Source organism: Chelonoidis abingdonii, chromosome 1, assembly GCF_003597395.2.
Source record: "Chelonoidis abingdonii isolate Lonesome George chromosome 1, CheloAbing_2.0, whole genome shotgun sequence".
NCBI lineage: Eukaryota > Metazoa > Chordata > Testudines > Testudinidae > Chelonoidis > Chelonoidis abingdonii.
Genome location: NC_133769.1, coordinates 255,794,425 through 255,810,095, shown reverse-complemented (window position 1 = coordinate 255,810,095; position 15,671 = coordinate 255,794,425). Strand labels below are relative to the sequence as shown.

Below are 15,671 nucleotides of genomic sequence, written 5' to 3'. Positions count from 1 at the left end.
CTATAAAATCCAGCTGCAGAAACTTTCGGGAGGCGGGGGGGGCGGGGGGTCTATCTGTGAATGGAAGTATATCCTGATTTTAATGCTTAAATTGTATTCTCAGTAAACACAGCATATTGCCTTATCCCCTTTTAATAAAGATTGCTTGTGCTTCTTATAAGCATAACAGAAGCACCTATCACCTTTGAAAACATCCCCATTTTTTGTAAAAGTTGTTTCCATTGTTCCTGGGGGACACTTTTTTTTGCTTCATGCACTGCAGCTTTAAATTTCTGATGATGCACCCAGCTCAGATTTGTGGCTTTTATGGCTGCATTCCCTAAAAGGGGCCTGTGATTTGCCATCCACCACTTCAAACTTCATTTAGTACTATCTGTTATTTTTTGGGTTAGTTATTTATGAGGTCACATTTTCCCATAGGCTGCATTATTCTCTCATTGCACATTATTAGATTATTTGCTTTTGGTAATGTGTGTGTCTCAGTCCAATTCAGACTGAGTATCACATTGCAGGAGGCCTTGCTATCCAGCTGAAATCATGCAGTGCGTGTCCCCATTAGCTTTGTGGTTATATTGTCCCCTTGATGCTTCCCTGTCCCAATGGCCGGAACCTGATATTCTCTTGGACTCAACGAGAGAGTTATGATATCATCACTGTTGTCTGACATGCCATCACAAGTCTGACTGAATATTTCTGAGACCTTCTGCTCTTGCCCACACTGGTAAATTGAACCATTTTAACACATTCCTTGCAACGCTGCTCCAGTGCAGGGCACTTCTCCTTCACCCGCTCATGCTGTCTGCCACAGTAAATTCATCTCACTATGGATGTGGAACCCTGGCCACCTGCTCTACTTTGCTGTTGTCTCACGGTGTGTACTGCTGGGGCTGTTGCGCCTCCTAGGACTTTCATCTTTTCTCTTGAGGCTTCTGCTGCATGCCTCTTTTCTAAGCATCTGTCTGATGTGAGATCGCCTTCCTGGAATAGCTGCTGCCACAGGTTGTGATCCCAAGTGCCACAGACTATCCTGTCCCAAATCAGGGAGTCTATCATGTCTCCAGAATGGCAAGTAGCAGCCAGTGTGCATAAGACAGTAACATGGGGGTCTCTCACCTCCCCATACAGATTGGTCTCTAGTGATTTTTTAAAAAATGATCACTCCACATTTCATTCTGCTTTGAAAAGAAATTGATCCCCAAGGCTACTAGGACTGCTGTGAGACTTGAGACAGTGGTGAGCTTCAGAGAGCTGCAAACCTTTCTGTCTTGTTCCCCAGTAAGGTAAACTCAGTGTTACTTTCCTGCTGTGATTATCGTGCACAGCCAGATCTGTGTACAGCTTGAACTCCTCCTTCCATCAGATCTTTCACTGCAGTAGGTTTGTGTCTGTAAAATCCACGGCTCTGGGGCTTCCCACCAAGTTCCATGGCTCATGCTGCCAGCTGCTGCACTGCAGAGAACTCTCAGTTCAGCTGCTGCCACCATGTTTCATTCACAAAGTGTGAAGCTGAGTGCAATTTAAGTTGAACAAGTGAAACTTTATTAAACGCTGTGGCTCCCTCTGCCCATGTGGCTGAGTTGTTTTCAGTCTAACTCCCCACATTTCCTGTTCAACTAATGAATAACATTCCCTCCAGGGAACACTGGCTCTCTGACTCCAGTTCTACTGATCATGACACAGTATGTGTCATTGTACACTGTCAGAATGTATTGCATCACAGTCACTGTTGTATAGGTGCAATACTGTGCACACTGGAAAGATTGCCACTGTAGACAGATCTAATCCACTCTTGGAGAAAAGGAGCCTTGATTACAAAATATTGACTGTCCATTAGGCCCTTCATTTCTGGGTTTTACTTTGTTTAGGATATCCTAGGAATTGATCAGTGTTCGTTCTGAAAATCGAAAAAAGGTGGAAAAAATCAGTGAAAAAGAGCTTCATTTTTCTAGGAAAATTTTGGGGTTAATATTGTGGGACAGGAGGATAGAAAAAACTATGAGTACTGAAAATAAAATCCCATAGCATTATAGTGTACTCTCTATTAAATTAAAAAAAAGGTTTTGTTATGCCTGATCAAAGGTGCTTCAGTGTAAATTCCAAAGGTCCTGGGTATCCTAGGCTCACATCAGTCTTTTTTTTTTCAGTGTCTTTTTTCCAAGGCTCAGTAAGAATTGCTGCTTCAATGAGGTTTTCAGTGCACACAATTGAAGCACTACAGGGCAGTGAAATTCCACTCTGTCTCAGAAAAGGCTTCTTCCAGAAATCACAATAGGTTGCTACCACCTGAAGGACACCAGAAAAGAACAGACAAGAACTAAGGCTTAAACATAACCCCCATCCCAAAATCACCTTTCCTGTCACAAAGGAGGAATGCAGGGGCTAACAGCCACGGAAAAGCAGGGTAGAGAGAAGAGGAAGAGAAGGAGGGTGGGAGCTGTGAAAGGAAGGGGGCTGAATGAATAGGGAAATAATCCTGCCTTTGATACCCACCACCATTCCTATAGATCCTGGTTATGCGGGAAGATGGGGTGCTCACCACGCATGTTGGGCAATGGGCAGAAGCAGAGTGGCCAGAGGCAGCTCCAGACACCAGCACACCAAGCGCATGCCTGGGGCGGCAAGCCACTGCGGGGGGGCTCTGCCGGTCGCCATGAGGGCGGCAGGCAGGCTGCCTTCAGCGGCATGTCTGCGGAGGGTCCACTGGTCCGGTGGCTTTGGCAGACCTCCTGCAGGTGTGCAACCAAATCTGCAGGACAAGGGACCTCCCGCAGGCAAGCTGCCGAAGGCAGCCTGCCTGCCATGCTTGGGTGGCAAAATACCTAGAGCCGCCCCTGAGAGTGGCGGGGAAGTGGATGGGGCTCTGTGCCCTGTAGAAACATTTGGAGACCTTGTGCTCTGTATGGAGGCTTTATCTACTCTCCCCTCTTCAGGAACAGATGGTGGTAGTGAGCTCCATACCTGAGTGTAGAGCTTCAAGCCACGGGACTTACAGATGTAAGAGAAATTTGTACATCTAATAAAACTTACTGCATTGGTACAGACAATCGGCATTCTTAGTGCCTGCTTCAGTAACCTATCTTGCCGGGAACAGATTCTGAGTAATTCACTTTAACTGACTAGTCTATTTATTTATCTGTTGATGAATGTGAATGCAAATGCAGAAATTGCTGCCAGCTGAGCACTCAGATGGGCAGAAAAGCTACCTTAGAGACTGTTACAGAAATAAGACACAGCAAAGTTAGTCTCGTTTGCAACAAAGTTCATTGTATTATGAATTTATAATAAAATGTACATTCAAATGCCTATTCATGGAGAAATGTGTATTCAAACTGACATTTTTCACTTCTCCTGTAACAAACAGGAAACCTCTCTTAGTTCTGGGCTGACTTATTTGTAGTGCAGTAATGCCACAGGCCCTCCTCCCTGGGACTGGGCTCCACTTCTGGCAACCTTCTCCTAGCTTCCCCTTGAAACAGGGTACGCCTAGCCTTCTTTGCTGGGTTTGTGCCTCACTGGATTCCCTTGGGACAGGGTTCCACAACCCTCCTTGGGCTGTATAGTAATCCATAATGGTGTCTCTTCCTCCTGTGGAACTATGCCTCAAGGGCCTTACCTTGAAAGAGAGAGTGGCTGCCTGGACCCCCACTGCCCTTAAAGGGGACAGATCACCTCGTTATCTATCACACATAGATATTTATTTGTTCATCATGTGGAACCTGGTTTTAATATACAAAATTATGCAGTTGATACAGACTGTCAGGTTTATTCAGGCTTGTTGTTAAATGCTCTTCCAAAAGAATGGATATGTTAGAATAAGAAGAATGACAATTGTAACAATTCAAAATGTGAGCCAACCTGGTCCACATCTTCATCCCATTAAAGTCAATGAAAATTTTGCTTTTGACTTCAGTGGAAGTTTAAGACATTGGCTGCATGCAAACCAAGTAGATTATCAATCCTATGTGTAAGAAAATCTGTTGCCAAAATGACTGTATTTTAAATTAGCCTAAGGAGCAAGGCTGGTGCAACCATTTAGGCAACCTAGGTGGTCGCCTAGGGCGCTGGGATTTGGGAGACGCCATTTTCTTCGGAAGCAGCTGTGGCAGCTGGATCTTCGGCCACCCCGGTCACCACCGGCATTTAGGCAGAGGGAGCTGGGGCAAGGGAGCGTGGGGAGGGCCGCCTGCAGCAAGTAAAGGAGGGGCTGGCACGCAGGGGAAGTCCCTGCCTCACCTCACCCCTGCCCCGCCTCCTCCCCCAGCACACCATGGCTGCTTCACTTCTCCTGCCTACCAGGCTTGTGGCGCCTAAGCTGATTGGCACTGCAAGCCTAGGAGGCGGGAGAAGTGAAGCAGCCACGGCGTGCTCGGGGTGCTCGTGCTCCTGTGTGGAGCAGGAGTGAGTTGAGGCGGGGGTGTGCCTTAGGGTGGAGGGTGTGGGGTGGGGACCTGCTGCAAGGGGGGGCACCTCAGGGCAGAGTGGGAGAGCTGCTGTGGGGGGGGGGTGCCTCAGGGCTGGGAAGTAGGTGTGGGGGGGGGCAAGTGGAAGTTTCGCCTAGGGTGCGAAACATCCTTGCACCGGCCCTGCCAAGGAGTAAAAGAATTTTCTAATATTGCTGGGAAGATCCTGAGTAAAAGCCAATGCTGATTTGAGATGAGCATCAAAACACTTTAAAAACATGATACCATGCAATTTTTCCCATAACTAATTGGCTGACGTTATTTCGGTGCTTAATTAAGTTTTCTAAAGCTTACTTCAGCTAACATTGTCATTCCAAAACTATTTGCTTTAAAAATGTCTCCTTATACCCATTCAATTATATAGTGTATTTTTAACAAATGTAAATGCATTCTAGTACTCAAGGGGTAATCAAATTCAGAATAAAATATCTGAAATAGAATTATTATGCAATTAACACTTCTAAAGGATTTGGATCAAAGGTTAATTGTCAACATAACACCAATATGATTAAAGTGAATAAATAGATACAATTTTGTACTTGGGTAAGTATTAAGCCATTCTCTAAAACTGTAAATAATTTATTTAGGTCAAACTGATACACTAAAATATATTCTTCACCATCACTCAAAGCCAGCCCTCGCTATTGTAAGTGGGTCCTTAGAATAGGGTCTATAATCAAAAATATCTGCTTTTCCGCTGCTTCTAGTAACATTGTTCTAGCTAATTAGAATAGTAAATCTGAACACAGGCTGTGTCCATGCAGGGCTCTGGCCCTGAATCAACAGAAAACTTATGCTTGTGAGTAGTCCCATTGACACCAGTGTAATGACATGCTTAGTTGCTCTGTCAGATTGGGGTTAGACTGCTGAGTATCTTGCAGGATCGAGCCCCAAAACACTTAAATGATTAGCTGAATTGAACCTATATTTTGTAATATTGAACTCAATTATGAAGGCAGAAATCCCAGAGTTGTTCCAGATATATACTGGAGTAAATGAGGATCAGAAATTGCCACTTACTTTTTCCAAACATTCTTGCATAGGTATATAAAATCTCTTGATCATGTTTAAGACATTTCCAGCTCAACATCTTCCTGAATGGATACAGGCTGGGCCATGACTCAAAGCCTCCATGTGTAGGTGCACCTTGACTTTTAAGGAACACCTTACCAAGATCTTGCAGAAAATAAAACAAGAAACAGCTTGATCAGCAAATTAGTTGGTTCTACGTGGAGAGCAAATGCACAAACAGTAAGAAACTCTGGTCTTGTCTTGTGCTATTCTGTAGCAGATTACTGGTTCCTGATGTGGATCAGCTCTTTTCACACAGGATAAAGAGCCACTCAGATGAATGAAACCGTGCATATATTAACAGGTACTTAGAGATCAACCAACTGGCCTGGGTGGTGTGGCTGTCCAGTATTGTTCCTCCTGACATCAGGTGCCAAATCACCTTGCAGAATCTGTTCCTTAAGGGACAAGACACATCATATCTACCTCTGTTTAAGGATGTGTTTAATCCACCGAGCTACCGTCTCAGTTCAAGAAAGCCAGGTTGGGCTATTCCCTTAAGGAACTTGTCACTCCAGGGGTCAAGAATAAGCCTTAGCCATAGCCCATGCCTATCTTGTGACAGATCCAACAGTTCAGCCCCCTGGTTTTGACCTTTCATGCTATCTATGGGTAAAGCTCAATCACTTCAGATATGGAATGACACGACATGCTGCTAACGACTAAAGTGGGGTCTTGCTGACTCCCCTTTTTGCTACTGTGGACTGTTAGAAGATGTAAGCTACATACTTGTAGGTTGCACCCCTTGCCAAGTGCTGCCTGGTTCTCCTGAACTTAACCATTTAATAGCTCAGGGAAGATCATTGTGCAAGACACTTACGATCAAGTCAAATGTGTTAGTTGATGTAGCTGCAATTGCTAGATAAAAGCTATCCATAGTCCTACTAGGTGACACCAATACTGCACCAGATACCTCTGGAACTAGGTTGAGTTAGACTTGTTCCATTGATTACAGCAGGGTCAGGATACCTCCCATAGTAAGCAAATCAACCTGTGGTCTTAGAGAGGCAGGTTAGCAGCAGGGTGACCAGACAGCAAGTGTGAAAAATCAGGACAGGAGGTGAGGGGTAATAGGTGCCGATATAAGACAAAGCCCCAAATATCGGGACTGTCCCTATAAAATCTGGACATCTGGTCACCCTAGTTAGCAGGTCCTGTACTGAGCAAAGACTCAGAAAAAGACTCCCCTCTTCTGCATGGATCAAAGGGCACAAAATTATTACGTCTTCTTACCCCTGCTCCTCACACAGTAGGAGCTGGAAGGAAGATTCCCTACACTGAGTGTTCTCATAGGGGCAGGCCAACACTCTTGAAAAGTTCATATCCAGAGGTTACCAAAGTGTGGTACATGTGCCACAGTTTTACCTCAACAATTTTTTAAGATGTTACCTGAAGAAATAAAGGTTGGGAACCACTGAGCAGACATTCAACCAAATTGAAATGCATTTAAGCAAACAGCTAGTTTACCTTACAGCTGTGACTTTAACACATACACTGAAGACAGTGTTCAGATTATCCCCTAACAAAGGCCCCAATGACAAAATATTGAGAATGCCTGTTGCTTTTTGTAAAATACTTGCATGTACACAGTTTTGGCTAAGTAGGAAGTTGACATGTTTGACCCTACCTAACAAATATTTTGGTTCCCAAGTTTCACTTTATTCCAACACAGAAATGAGAAAAAGTTTAATTCTAATTTTTAACATTTTCTCATATTCCTGGAGTAGGAAATTCTCTGCGTGCCACATCACCTCTCACTGCTAGGTTATACAAAAGTTTCACAACAAAAATGTAATGATATAACGTGGAAGCTGTTTGGTTGTGAGCTATCAATAAACCCTCAATGAGCTGTGGCTGGGATCCCCAATCCTACCACAGAACACAGAACTTCCTGTTAGTACAGTGAGTTCTAGGGTGTCTTGGATCCAGGATAAGATGAAGGGTAATAGGAAACCAAAGCAGCAGAATCAACAGGAGCCTTTCTCAGTTCTGAAGAAAGGCCACCCCCTCAAGCCCAATAAATATCTACTACCAAGAAGGATTTCGGCTGTCTGCCTCTGCAAACATTGGAGCAGGCTCCTCCTAAAGAAGAAGGCCACTGATCTTCTCCATGGGGAAGCCTGATCTTACTGGAGCAGATTGTCAGCTGCAGGACATCAGCAGAGCTCCACTGGTGTCAATGGAGTTACTTGTTTACATCTGAGAATTTGTCTCGTTGAAAGAGCAGCAGGTTTCTGTGCGACACTCATCCCCACAGGACCCAACCATGCTCCAGGAAATTTAGTTAAACTCCCTGGTTTCCCTTTAGGCTTTGGACAGGCAGTCATTTTACCTTGCAGGATTAGGAATCAACCTGCCAAAAAGCTGCACTAAGATCCAAGTGAACAGAAAATGGGAGATGTTACACAATGTTAGCGGCAGCTACAGCCCTCGTAGGTGAAGAGAAGTGGATGGTATTCTGTGTGCAGCACAGCATTTTCACTCCTCAGTCAACCAAAAGAATCACTTAAGCAACACAAGATGTCCCCCACCCCCTGGACTGAACTTTTTATCTCCACATAGTGTCCCTGCCCTAGAAAACATGTCCAGGCCTGGGAACTGAACACAGCCTACTGCTGCACAAGGCTGGCTCTCGGTCTGTAGTATCAGTTCTTCTGGAACAGATCATAACAGCTGCTGTGCATTATTAAAATAATTATTGCCATGTTTGGAGTAAACCATCGGTAGAATTCTAGATTCTTCATCCTGCTTGGAAACAATGTACTTACTGTTCAAAGTCCAAACTTGTGATTTCTTCAATCTTTCTGCGTCAATATGAGATCACAGCACATTATCTGACTTGTGGAATTGCTTTATGCTTCAAGTTCAGTATGTGGTTTTGAAATACTCCTCTTTGCTAAATCAGGAAAGAAGATTTGATTAAGTAACCAAAGGCACTAGTCTGTTATGAGGATTCAGATTGTAAATATGCCAAGTTTCAGTTTTCAAACTTGAGCCATCTTTGCAATAGCCTTTGTGATACAGCAATTTCCTGTAATATCGAGTACAAACCTTACTGAATTGTTAAACCTCATTGAATTAAGTATTTTACGAGTTCTATTTATGTATTATTGAGGCATTGTATATAATGTCTTTAGGTAGGGAGATGTGACTAATGTAACTCCTGGGAAGCATTATGAACTTCAAAGGACTCTTAAACAATGTGCTGGATGGAAATGAACTTTTAGTAAAGTGTGTTTGATAAGGAATAGTTGGGAGGAGGGGAATACAAATTCCCACCTTCATACCCAATCTTTTGAAGCTATGCCCTGAGAAGACGACTGTCTGCTGATTATCTGTTCCTATTCCCCCCAAGATCAAAAGCCCAAACTGTATAAGGGAGTGTCTCAGATTCATGGGGGTTCTTATTGGGAGCAAAAAGTGTTACCACAAAAGTTTTCAGAACTAAATCCTACCAGAACCCTTGTTTGAGTTGGGGAGATCTCTGGTAAACTTATTAGCATGTGTGTTGGTTTTTATTGTGTTCTCTGTAATGCTTACACCTTAAGACTAAATGTCTTTGCTCAGAAATGTCTTTGCTTAGTAACTTCTAACTGAGGGTTATTACATTATGTATAGCCTCTGAGAAAGCAAAACAGGCCTGCTTCGATAGTGTGACTTGTTGGGGAACTCACAGTGTAGGCAAGAAACTGTGCATCCTGGAAAAATCCCAGTCAGAAGGGGGAGATGTGGGTCTCCACCCAGGAGAGGTGACAACTGAGGAGCCAGAACGACAGGCTGTCAAAGGACCACAGAGAGGAAATACTGATGCAGTTGCCCTGAACTGCAACAGTCTTGCTCAAAAGAGGGTGGTTAGAGTTTGTTTACAATGAGATAAGTGTTTGGAATTATTTTTACTCTTCTCAACTTCAAAATGGTGGTGGGATTTTGTCAAACTTTTCAGAAAAAAAATTCACTGGCAGGAAGTAATTGTGCATGGAAAATATCAGCCCTAAAAAGTGAATGTTCAGGACATTATGAACATGTTAAAACAAAGCTTCATAAAGGAAACTGCTTTGCACCATCAATTATAATGGTTGCTACTGGTGACAGCTGTAATGCAGTTTGCAAAGCACTACCTGTTTCACTAGTAAAAGCTGCTTTTAATTCTATCTATTTATAGCTCAAATTATTAAGTAAAACATATACTTAAAACTGTTTTGCACTGTTGAATGGAAGGATGTTACTGCTACCAGGCTTCAACTACAGCATGGAAAAACAGAAGGGGAGAGATGTTATGTCAGCATGATGAATAAGCTCCTTATGTTTGCTCCTGTCACTCAGCACGGCTGAGCTTCTGTTGAGAAGCTGGTGCTGAATTATGCAGGGGAGAGCGTGAGAGGAGGAAATAATGACCATGCAGCAGGTCTTGGCTTCACTGTTAAAATTCCCCTGTCAATTATTGCCTGATAGCAGGGATGTTTTCCCTTCTCCAGACTCATTCCTCAGGCAGGTCACAGGGTCACTGTTATCTGTTTCTATCTAAATGTAAAATAACCCTTTTGTTTAATTGAGACATTCTGTACAAATTCAGCACATACTGAAAGTTCAGTATGCAGTTTTGAAATTCTCCTCTTTGCTAAATCGGGAAAGAAGCTCTAATAAGGAGTTTACTTTTATGATTGTTCATTTATTCAGTAACTTTCTAGGCTTTGCTGCTGTTTACTCCACTGGCTTATTGTCACAGGGCAGTCCCACTTGAGGTGCCCTCGGCCCTTTTGTTATCTAAGAAAGGTATTGAAAAACGCTGTTTAAAACTGCACTAGTACCCATTTAAAGAGTTAATATTGTCAATTATTGCTAGTTCCTACAGGGAGGTCCTATGTTAACTGTAGGAGAGAACTGTTCTAATGTCAAAGATCAATGTATTGTAACAGTGGCAAATTCTGACTCTAATGGCAGTCATATGATCTCCCTGTTCTATAGGGACACTGCAAATTGCAACATTCCAACAGGAAATCTAGGAAATACAATTTGAGTAAAATATATAGTATCTATGATAAATCAGTGACAAATTTATATCCTGCTCCTGGCTGCTCTAATCACCAATTGCATATAGCCCAACAATGATAGGCACCTGACCAAGGTATAGTGCCATACTTAGCAATGAGGGTTGCAGCAGTTTTTGACCTGCATATCAAAGTGAAAGGCATATTGCACAATTCATTGCTTAGTCTCTAAGACTGTGTCTACACTAAAGAACGGCACCCGTGTGAGTTACAATGGTGCAGTGCATCCACCCCCAGCATCTTTTTTCATGTGGGCACACAGAAATATTATAGGGGCTATGAATGGTTGCATCTATCTCTCAATGCCTGGCATTCCAGGAGCAGGGGCACAATGTCTATGAATATTCTTAATGCAGTGTTTCCCACCGTGTGAGGAGTGTCCCCTTGGGAGGCCATTAAGGAATATCCAGGAGGTGCAGACAAACTTTTCAATTGTGCTCCAGAGTCCAGGTTTTCATTTTTAAAGCAACTCCTTAGCAGTTTTGGTTGTGGGGAAATGTGAAGTGAGAGTAACCAGTGCAGCTACAACTGCCTGAATTTGCAGAGAGCCTGAAAAATAGTTCTAAGGTGTGAACTGCCCCTATTCATTTCAAAGGGGACTAACTGAGATGCCACTGATTCTTTAAATGTCAATGTTAACTATTTTACTGCTCATCAAATCATGTAAGAAAGAAGTATCATATAGTGATAATCCACACAGTCTACTGTGAGTAACCACTCATTTTGTATGGGCTTTTCACCCACAGCAGGACTGAAGTGAGGCATCATTGGTTCAGGTTTCCTCGAGGGAGGCTCAGCCTTTGCAGAGTCTTAGAAATGTTGTTATAATGTCTGTTTATACATTTCTGTTCACATTTGCAATCTGCTCTGTTGCCTGTTTCAAATGGTTCTGTCCTGCATGTAGATTGTCGCCTGCATTGTGAAGCAAGGGCTACATCCTTCTAGGCCCTCATACTTTCACACCAATGGCTGGGGAATCAGCAGCTCAGACTGTATCATGTGCCAACCACTTGTGGGACTGCAGGAGTCGATCAGTGTTGTGATGAGCTAGGGCAGTTTTGAATGACTGTAATCAAAGAGGTAAGGAGCAAAGCTGGTCAAATCACTTGAAACATTCAAAGTTTTGATAATTATTTTTCCCATGGCACAATTTCAGAATTTTGCCTCCAACTCTAATAAAGAGCTTACTTTTATTATGTTCATTCATTTATCCTGTAATGTTAAACCCTTTGCTGTTTACTTTTCTGGCTTATTGTCATAGGGCAGCCCAGCTTGAAGATCATCTGCACCAAACCACAGCACAGCTAGTGAGTCTGCTTCAGCTTCCCCTCTAGGGTAATTCAAGGACTGCATGTCTGTCTGTCTGTCTCTCTCACACACCTCCAGCTACATACTCCTTAAAATTCCATGATGCAACATACCACATTCTGGCATCTTCTGCCACTCCTAGGCTACTCATTGGCCTTCTCTTGTCCCTCTGCCAGGACAGCTACCTGAGCCCTTCCAACTGGCTTGCAATCCCACTCTTGGCAGCAAGGACCCCCAGAGCCTCTCTGCTGGGAGATCACCCTTTCCAGAGAAGCCTCCCTCGCTCCCCCTGGGCTTCTTGCTGTTGTGCTGGGTCCAATTTTTCAGTGGGGAGATGTCAGCCAGTAAGCCCCTTCACTGCTCCCCTGACTTCAGACCTCTCTAGTTTTAGAGCCAGCAGGCACCTCCCTCTGCTGCTTCTCCCATCTTCAGCCTTCCAGTCCAGGCTTGGAGGGTTCACCTAGCAAATCCTTCTTGCTGTTCCTTTTGCGTTCAGCCTTCCCTCAGGAAACACTTTCTGGCTCTGGCAGCTCTCACCCGCCCCTTTTCCCAACTACAGCCTCAGTCTCACTGGGTCTCTCTGACTCACCACGTCTTTTCCCTCTCTGATTCCTCCTGGTCCTTTATAACTCCCAAGTGCTGCCCAGCCCTCTTAATTGACCAAAAGGGAGCACCTGTTCTGGCACAGGGGTGCAGAACCTACTTCATTTACTGGGGCCAGCAACCTTGTGACCCTTTTTGCTTTCTTTTGTAGCTGAACTAACAGTTTAATCAGGATTTTGGAGAGACATAGGAAAAAAAGACAGCAATGACCCAGGCCTGGGTCCATAGAGCAGACATACTTCCAGCAGGGTGATGTGTTTTCCTTTAACCTTTCCCATTTTTTCCTTATTTTTTTTAATTGATTGCTGTTTAATAAATTGTATTTGCTTTGAACTGTATGCAATGATCAGTGGCTCAGGGAATTATCCAGTGCAGACAGAGCACCCCAGAGTGGGACACCCTAGCCCCTGCCCTAAGTGACCATGACAAGGTTGGGGGTCAAGCCTCCTAGCAATCCTGGGCTCAGCCTTGTTGGGGTTACAAGGACTCTGCCACACAGGAGAGTGGAAGAGGAGTCCTCTAGGTTAGGCAGGGCTCTGGGTAAAGGAAGTGGGAGCGAGGCCTCAGATCCTTTTGCTAGCCCATTTCACTGGGGTAGTGAATAAGCCAGGAAAGTTCCCCATAATAGAGGAATCATTTCCCCGCTTACATTCTTAGTTCCTACACTCCTTTTCCTCCCCTGGGTCTGACCCCTTGACTCTCACAAAGAAGCATCAGGACACAGGTAGCTAACACAAGAAGCAGTGGCTGAGCAGTAGAATCAGTAGAGAGCCTACAGTGACTCCATGCCAAGGAAGCCAGAAGGAAAGGTGGTAATACAGCAGGTTGGGAGCATAGATTGTTGCCCACTGCAATGAGAAGATACTTCCAATCTCTCTGAGTGAGTTTGAGGGGTGGGGAGTTATTAGGAGATTGCTACAATGCTTGGGAAGAGAGGAGAGATAGGAAAGCAGTTATATTGGCTCCCATCTATTGCTTTAGAATACTAAGGACCAGTATAGTTGTTCCTAGAGTAGACGGGTTAATCTGTTTTACAAGTATTGGTACTATCCCTACACTCAGCTAGCATTGTCTGGGCAGACAATATACCAGTCAAGTTGCAGAAAGATGACGCCATTTATAACTCCATGTAGGTTACTGTGAATGTCTTTCTGACACTATAATTGATACAACACACTTCCACTATTTTTTCCCTGATAAATGGAAGGGTCGGGGACATGCACAAGCTTAAATTTTTTATAAAAATATAAATATTATACATATTAGAGCTGGTTGGGAATTTTCCAAACAAATGCTTTCATCAGGAAATGCCAATATGTTGAAATCAAAATGGTTTGCAGGAAAGGGTCAGCTTAGATCGGGGCAGGCAATCTATGGCACGTGTGCCAAAGGTGGCAAGCGAGCTGATTTCCAGTGGCACTCACACTGCCCGGGTCCTGGCCACCGGTCCGGGGGGGCTCTGCATTTTAATTTCATTTTAAATGAAGCTTCTTAAACATTTTAAAAACCTTATTTGCTTTACATACAACAATAGCTTAGTTATATATTATGGACTTATAGAAAGAGACCTTCGAAAAATGTTAAAATGTATTACTGGCATGCAAAACCCTAAATCAGAGTGAATAAATGAAGACTTGGCACACCACTTCTGAAAGGTTGCCGACCCCTAGCTTAGATGAATCTCCAGATTTGGAAAGGGGAGAAGTTCCAAAAATGACAAAACAAGAAGTTTTGGATCATAATGCCGTTTTGTTTTGAAGTTTTAGCTCGATTTATACTAAAAAATAGTTTAAAAATAACTATAAAAGTCAAAATCAAAATGAAACACTTAGAAATGTTTTCATTCCCTGACCCAAATGAAATGTCAGATTATCGGTTCATGACAATGTTTGAGATTTCAGTTTTTCATTCTGATTCAAGGAAGGAGGGCGAGGGAAATTTCACAATCTCAAATTCTCATGAGATGGGAAAACCAGACCCCACCAGCTCTAATAAATATTATATATCTTGCATGTTCAATAGTGCTTTTCATCTCAAAGTATCCCTATTTGTTGTACAAACCTAGGTCTTGGTCTATCATTGACCCTGGTGCCCATTCAAAACCCCAGTGACTCCACTAGGTTTCCAGGCAAGTACAGAGATGTGCTCTAGCTAGAGGAGGTCAGTGCAGCATCAGAGCCTTAACATAGATGCATGTTGGTTATATAACATTTGTCAATGCATGGGTGATGAGGAATTGGAGCTCTTCATTCAATAAAATAAAATATCTGACATGGGAGCCAGAGGGGCTAGTTACAGCATTCAACTCAAATTACTTTAAGGGTGCATATGTGTGTTTGTTACTAACATACATATTCATTGAAACCTACTGCCTTAAAAAGTATACGTGTTTTTCAAATGTAATATACTATTATGGCCACCCTTTGTTACTGTAGGAGCACTCTAGATCAGTGGTTCTCAACCTTTGTGAACTCAGGAACCATTTGTAAATGTTTATGGCCTGTCATGACCCAGTAAATAGTTTGGAGGTGGACAGGGGCGGCTCCAGGCCGCAGCATGCCAAGTGCTTGCTTGGGGCGGCAAGCTGTGGGGGGCGCTCTGCCGGTCGCCGGGAGGGTGGAAGGCGGCTCCGGTGGACCTCCCGCAGGTGTGGCTGTGGAGGGTCCGCTGATCCTGTGGCTTTGGTGGAGCATCCTCAGGCACGCCTGCGGGACATCCACCAGAGCCGCAGGACCAGCGGACCCTCCGCAGGCACGTCTGCGGGAGGTCCACCGGAGCCGCAGGACTGGCGACCGGCAGAGCGCCCCCTGCGGCATACTGCTGTGCTTGGGGCGGCGAAATGGCTAGAGCAGCCCCTTGGGGTGAAGGCCCTGGAGTGGTTTTGGTCTGGTCCTGCCCCTGGTGGGCTTGTGATCTGCTTGGCACTCACCCCACAGTGGCAGCTTCTGCAGCTCCTGTGCTGTGGAACTGGCTGGGTTTGGCTCTGAGTTGTGACCTCCGGGTTTGCAGTGCCCCTCAGGTTTGACCCCACCCCTCTGAGTGGACCAAGTTTGTGTGAGTGGAGGTGTGACCTGGCCCATGGGATTGCAGTGCCACTCAGTCACATTTGGCTTACCTAGGCTTCCGTCATCATGACGACTGGGCCGAAACTAAGTGGCACTGGGATCCCAGAGGTTGCAGT

General features: G+C 44.2%; 1 long non-coding RNA gene across 1 annotated transcript; it reads right to left on the bottom strand.

Annotated features, from left to right (window-relative positions):
• Nucleotides 1-2,131: 2,131 nt before the first annotated feature.
• Nucleotides 2,132-8,389, bottom strand: LOC116831158 (uncharacterized). The gene is made up of 3 exons (XR_004375145.2): nt 8,300-8,389; nt 5,481-5,636; nt 2,132-2,283 (listed from the first exon to the last, which is right to left on the bottom strand). It is a non-coding gene; the product is annotated as an uncharacterized LOC116831158 (long non-coding RNA).
• Between the last annotated feature and the right edge of the window lie 7,282 nt (nt 8,390-15,671).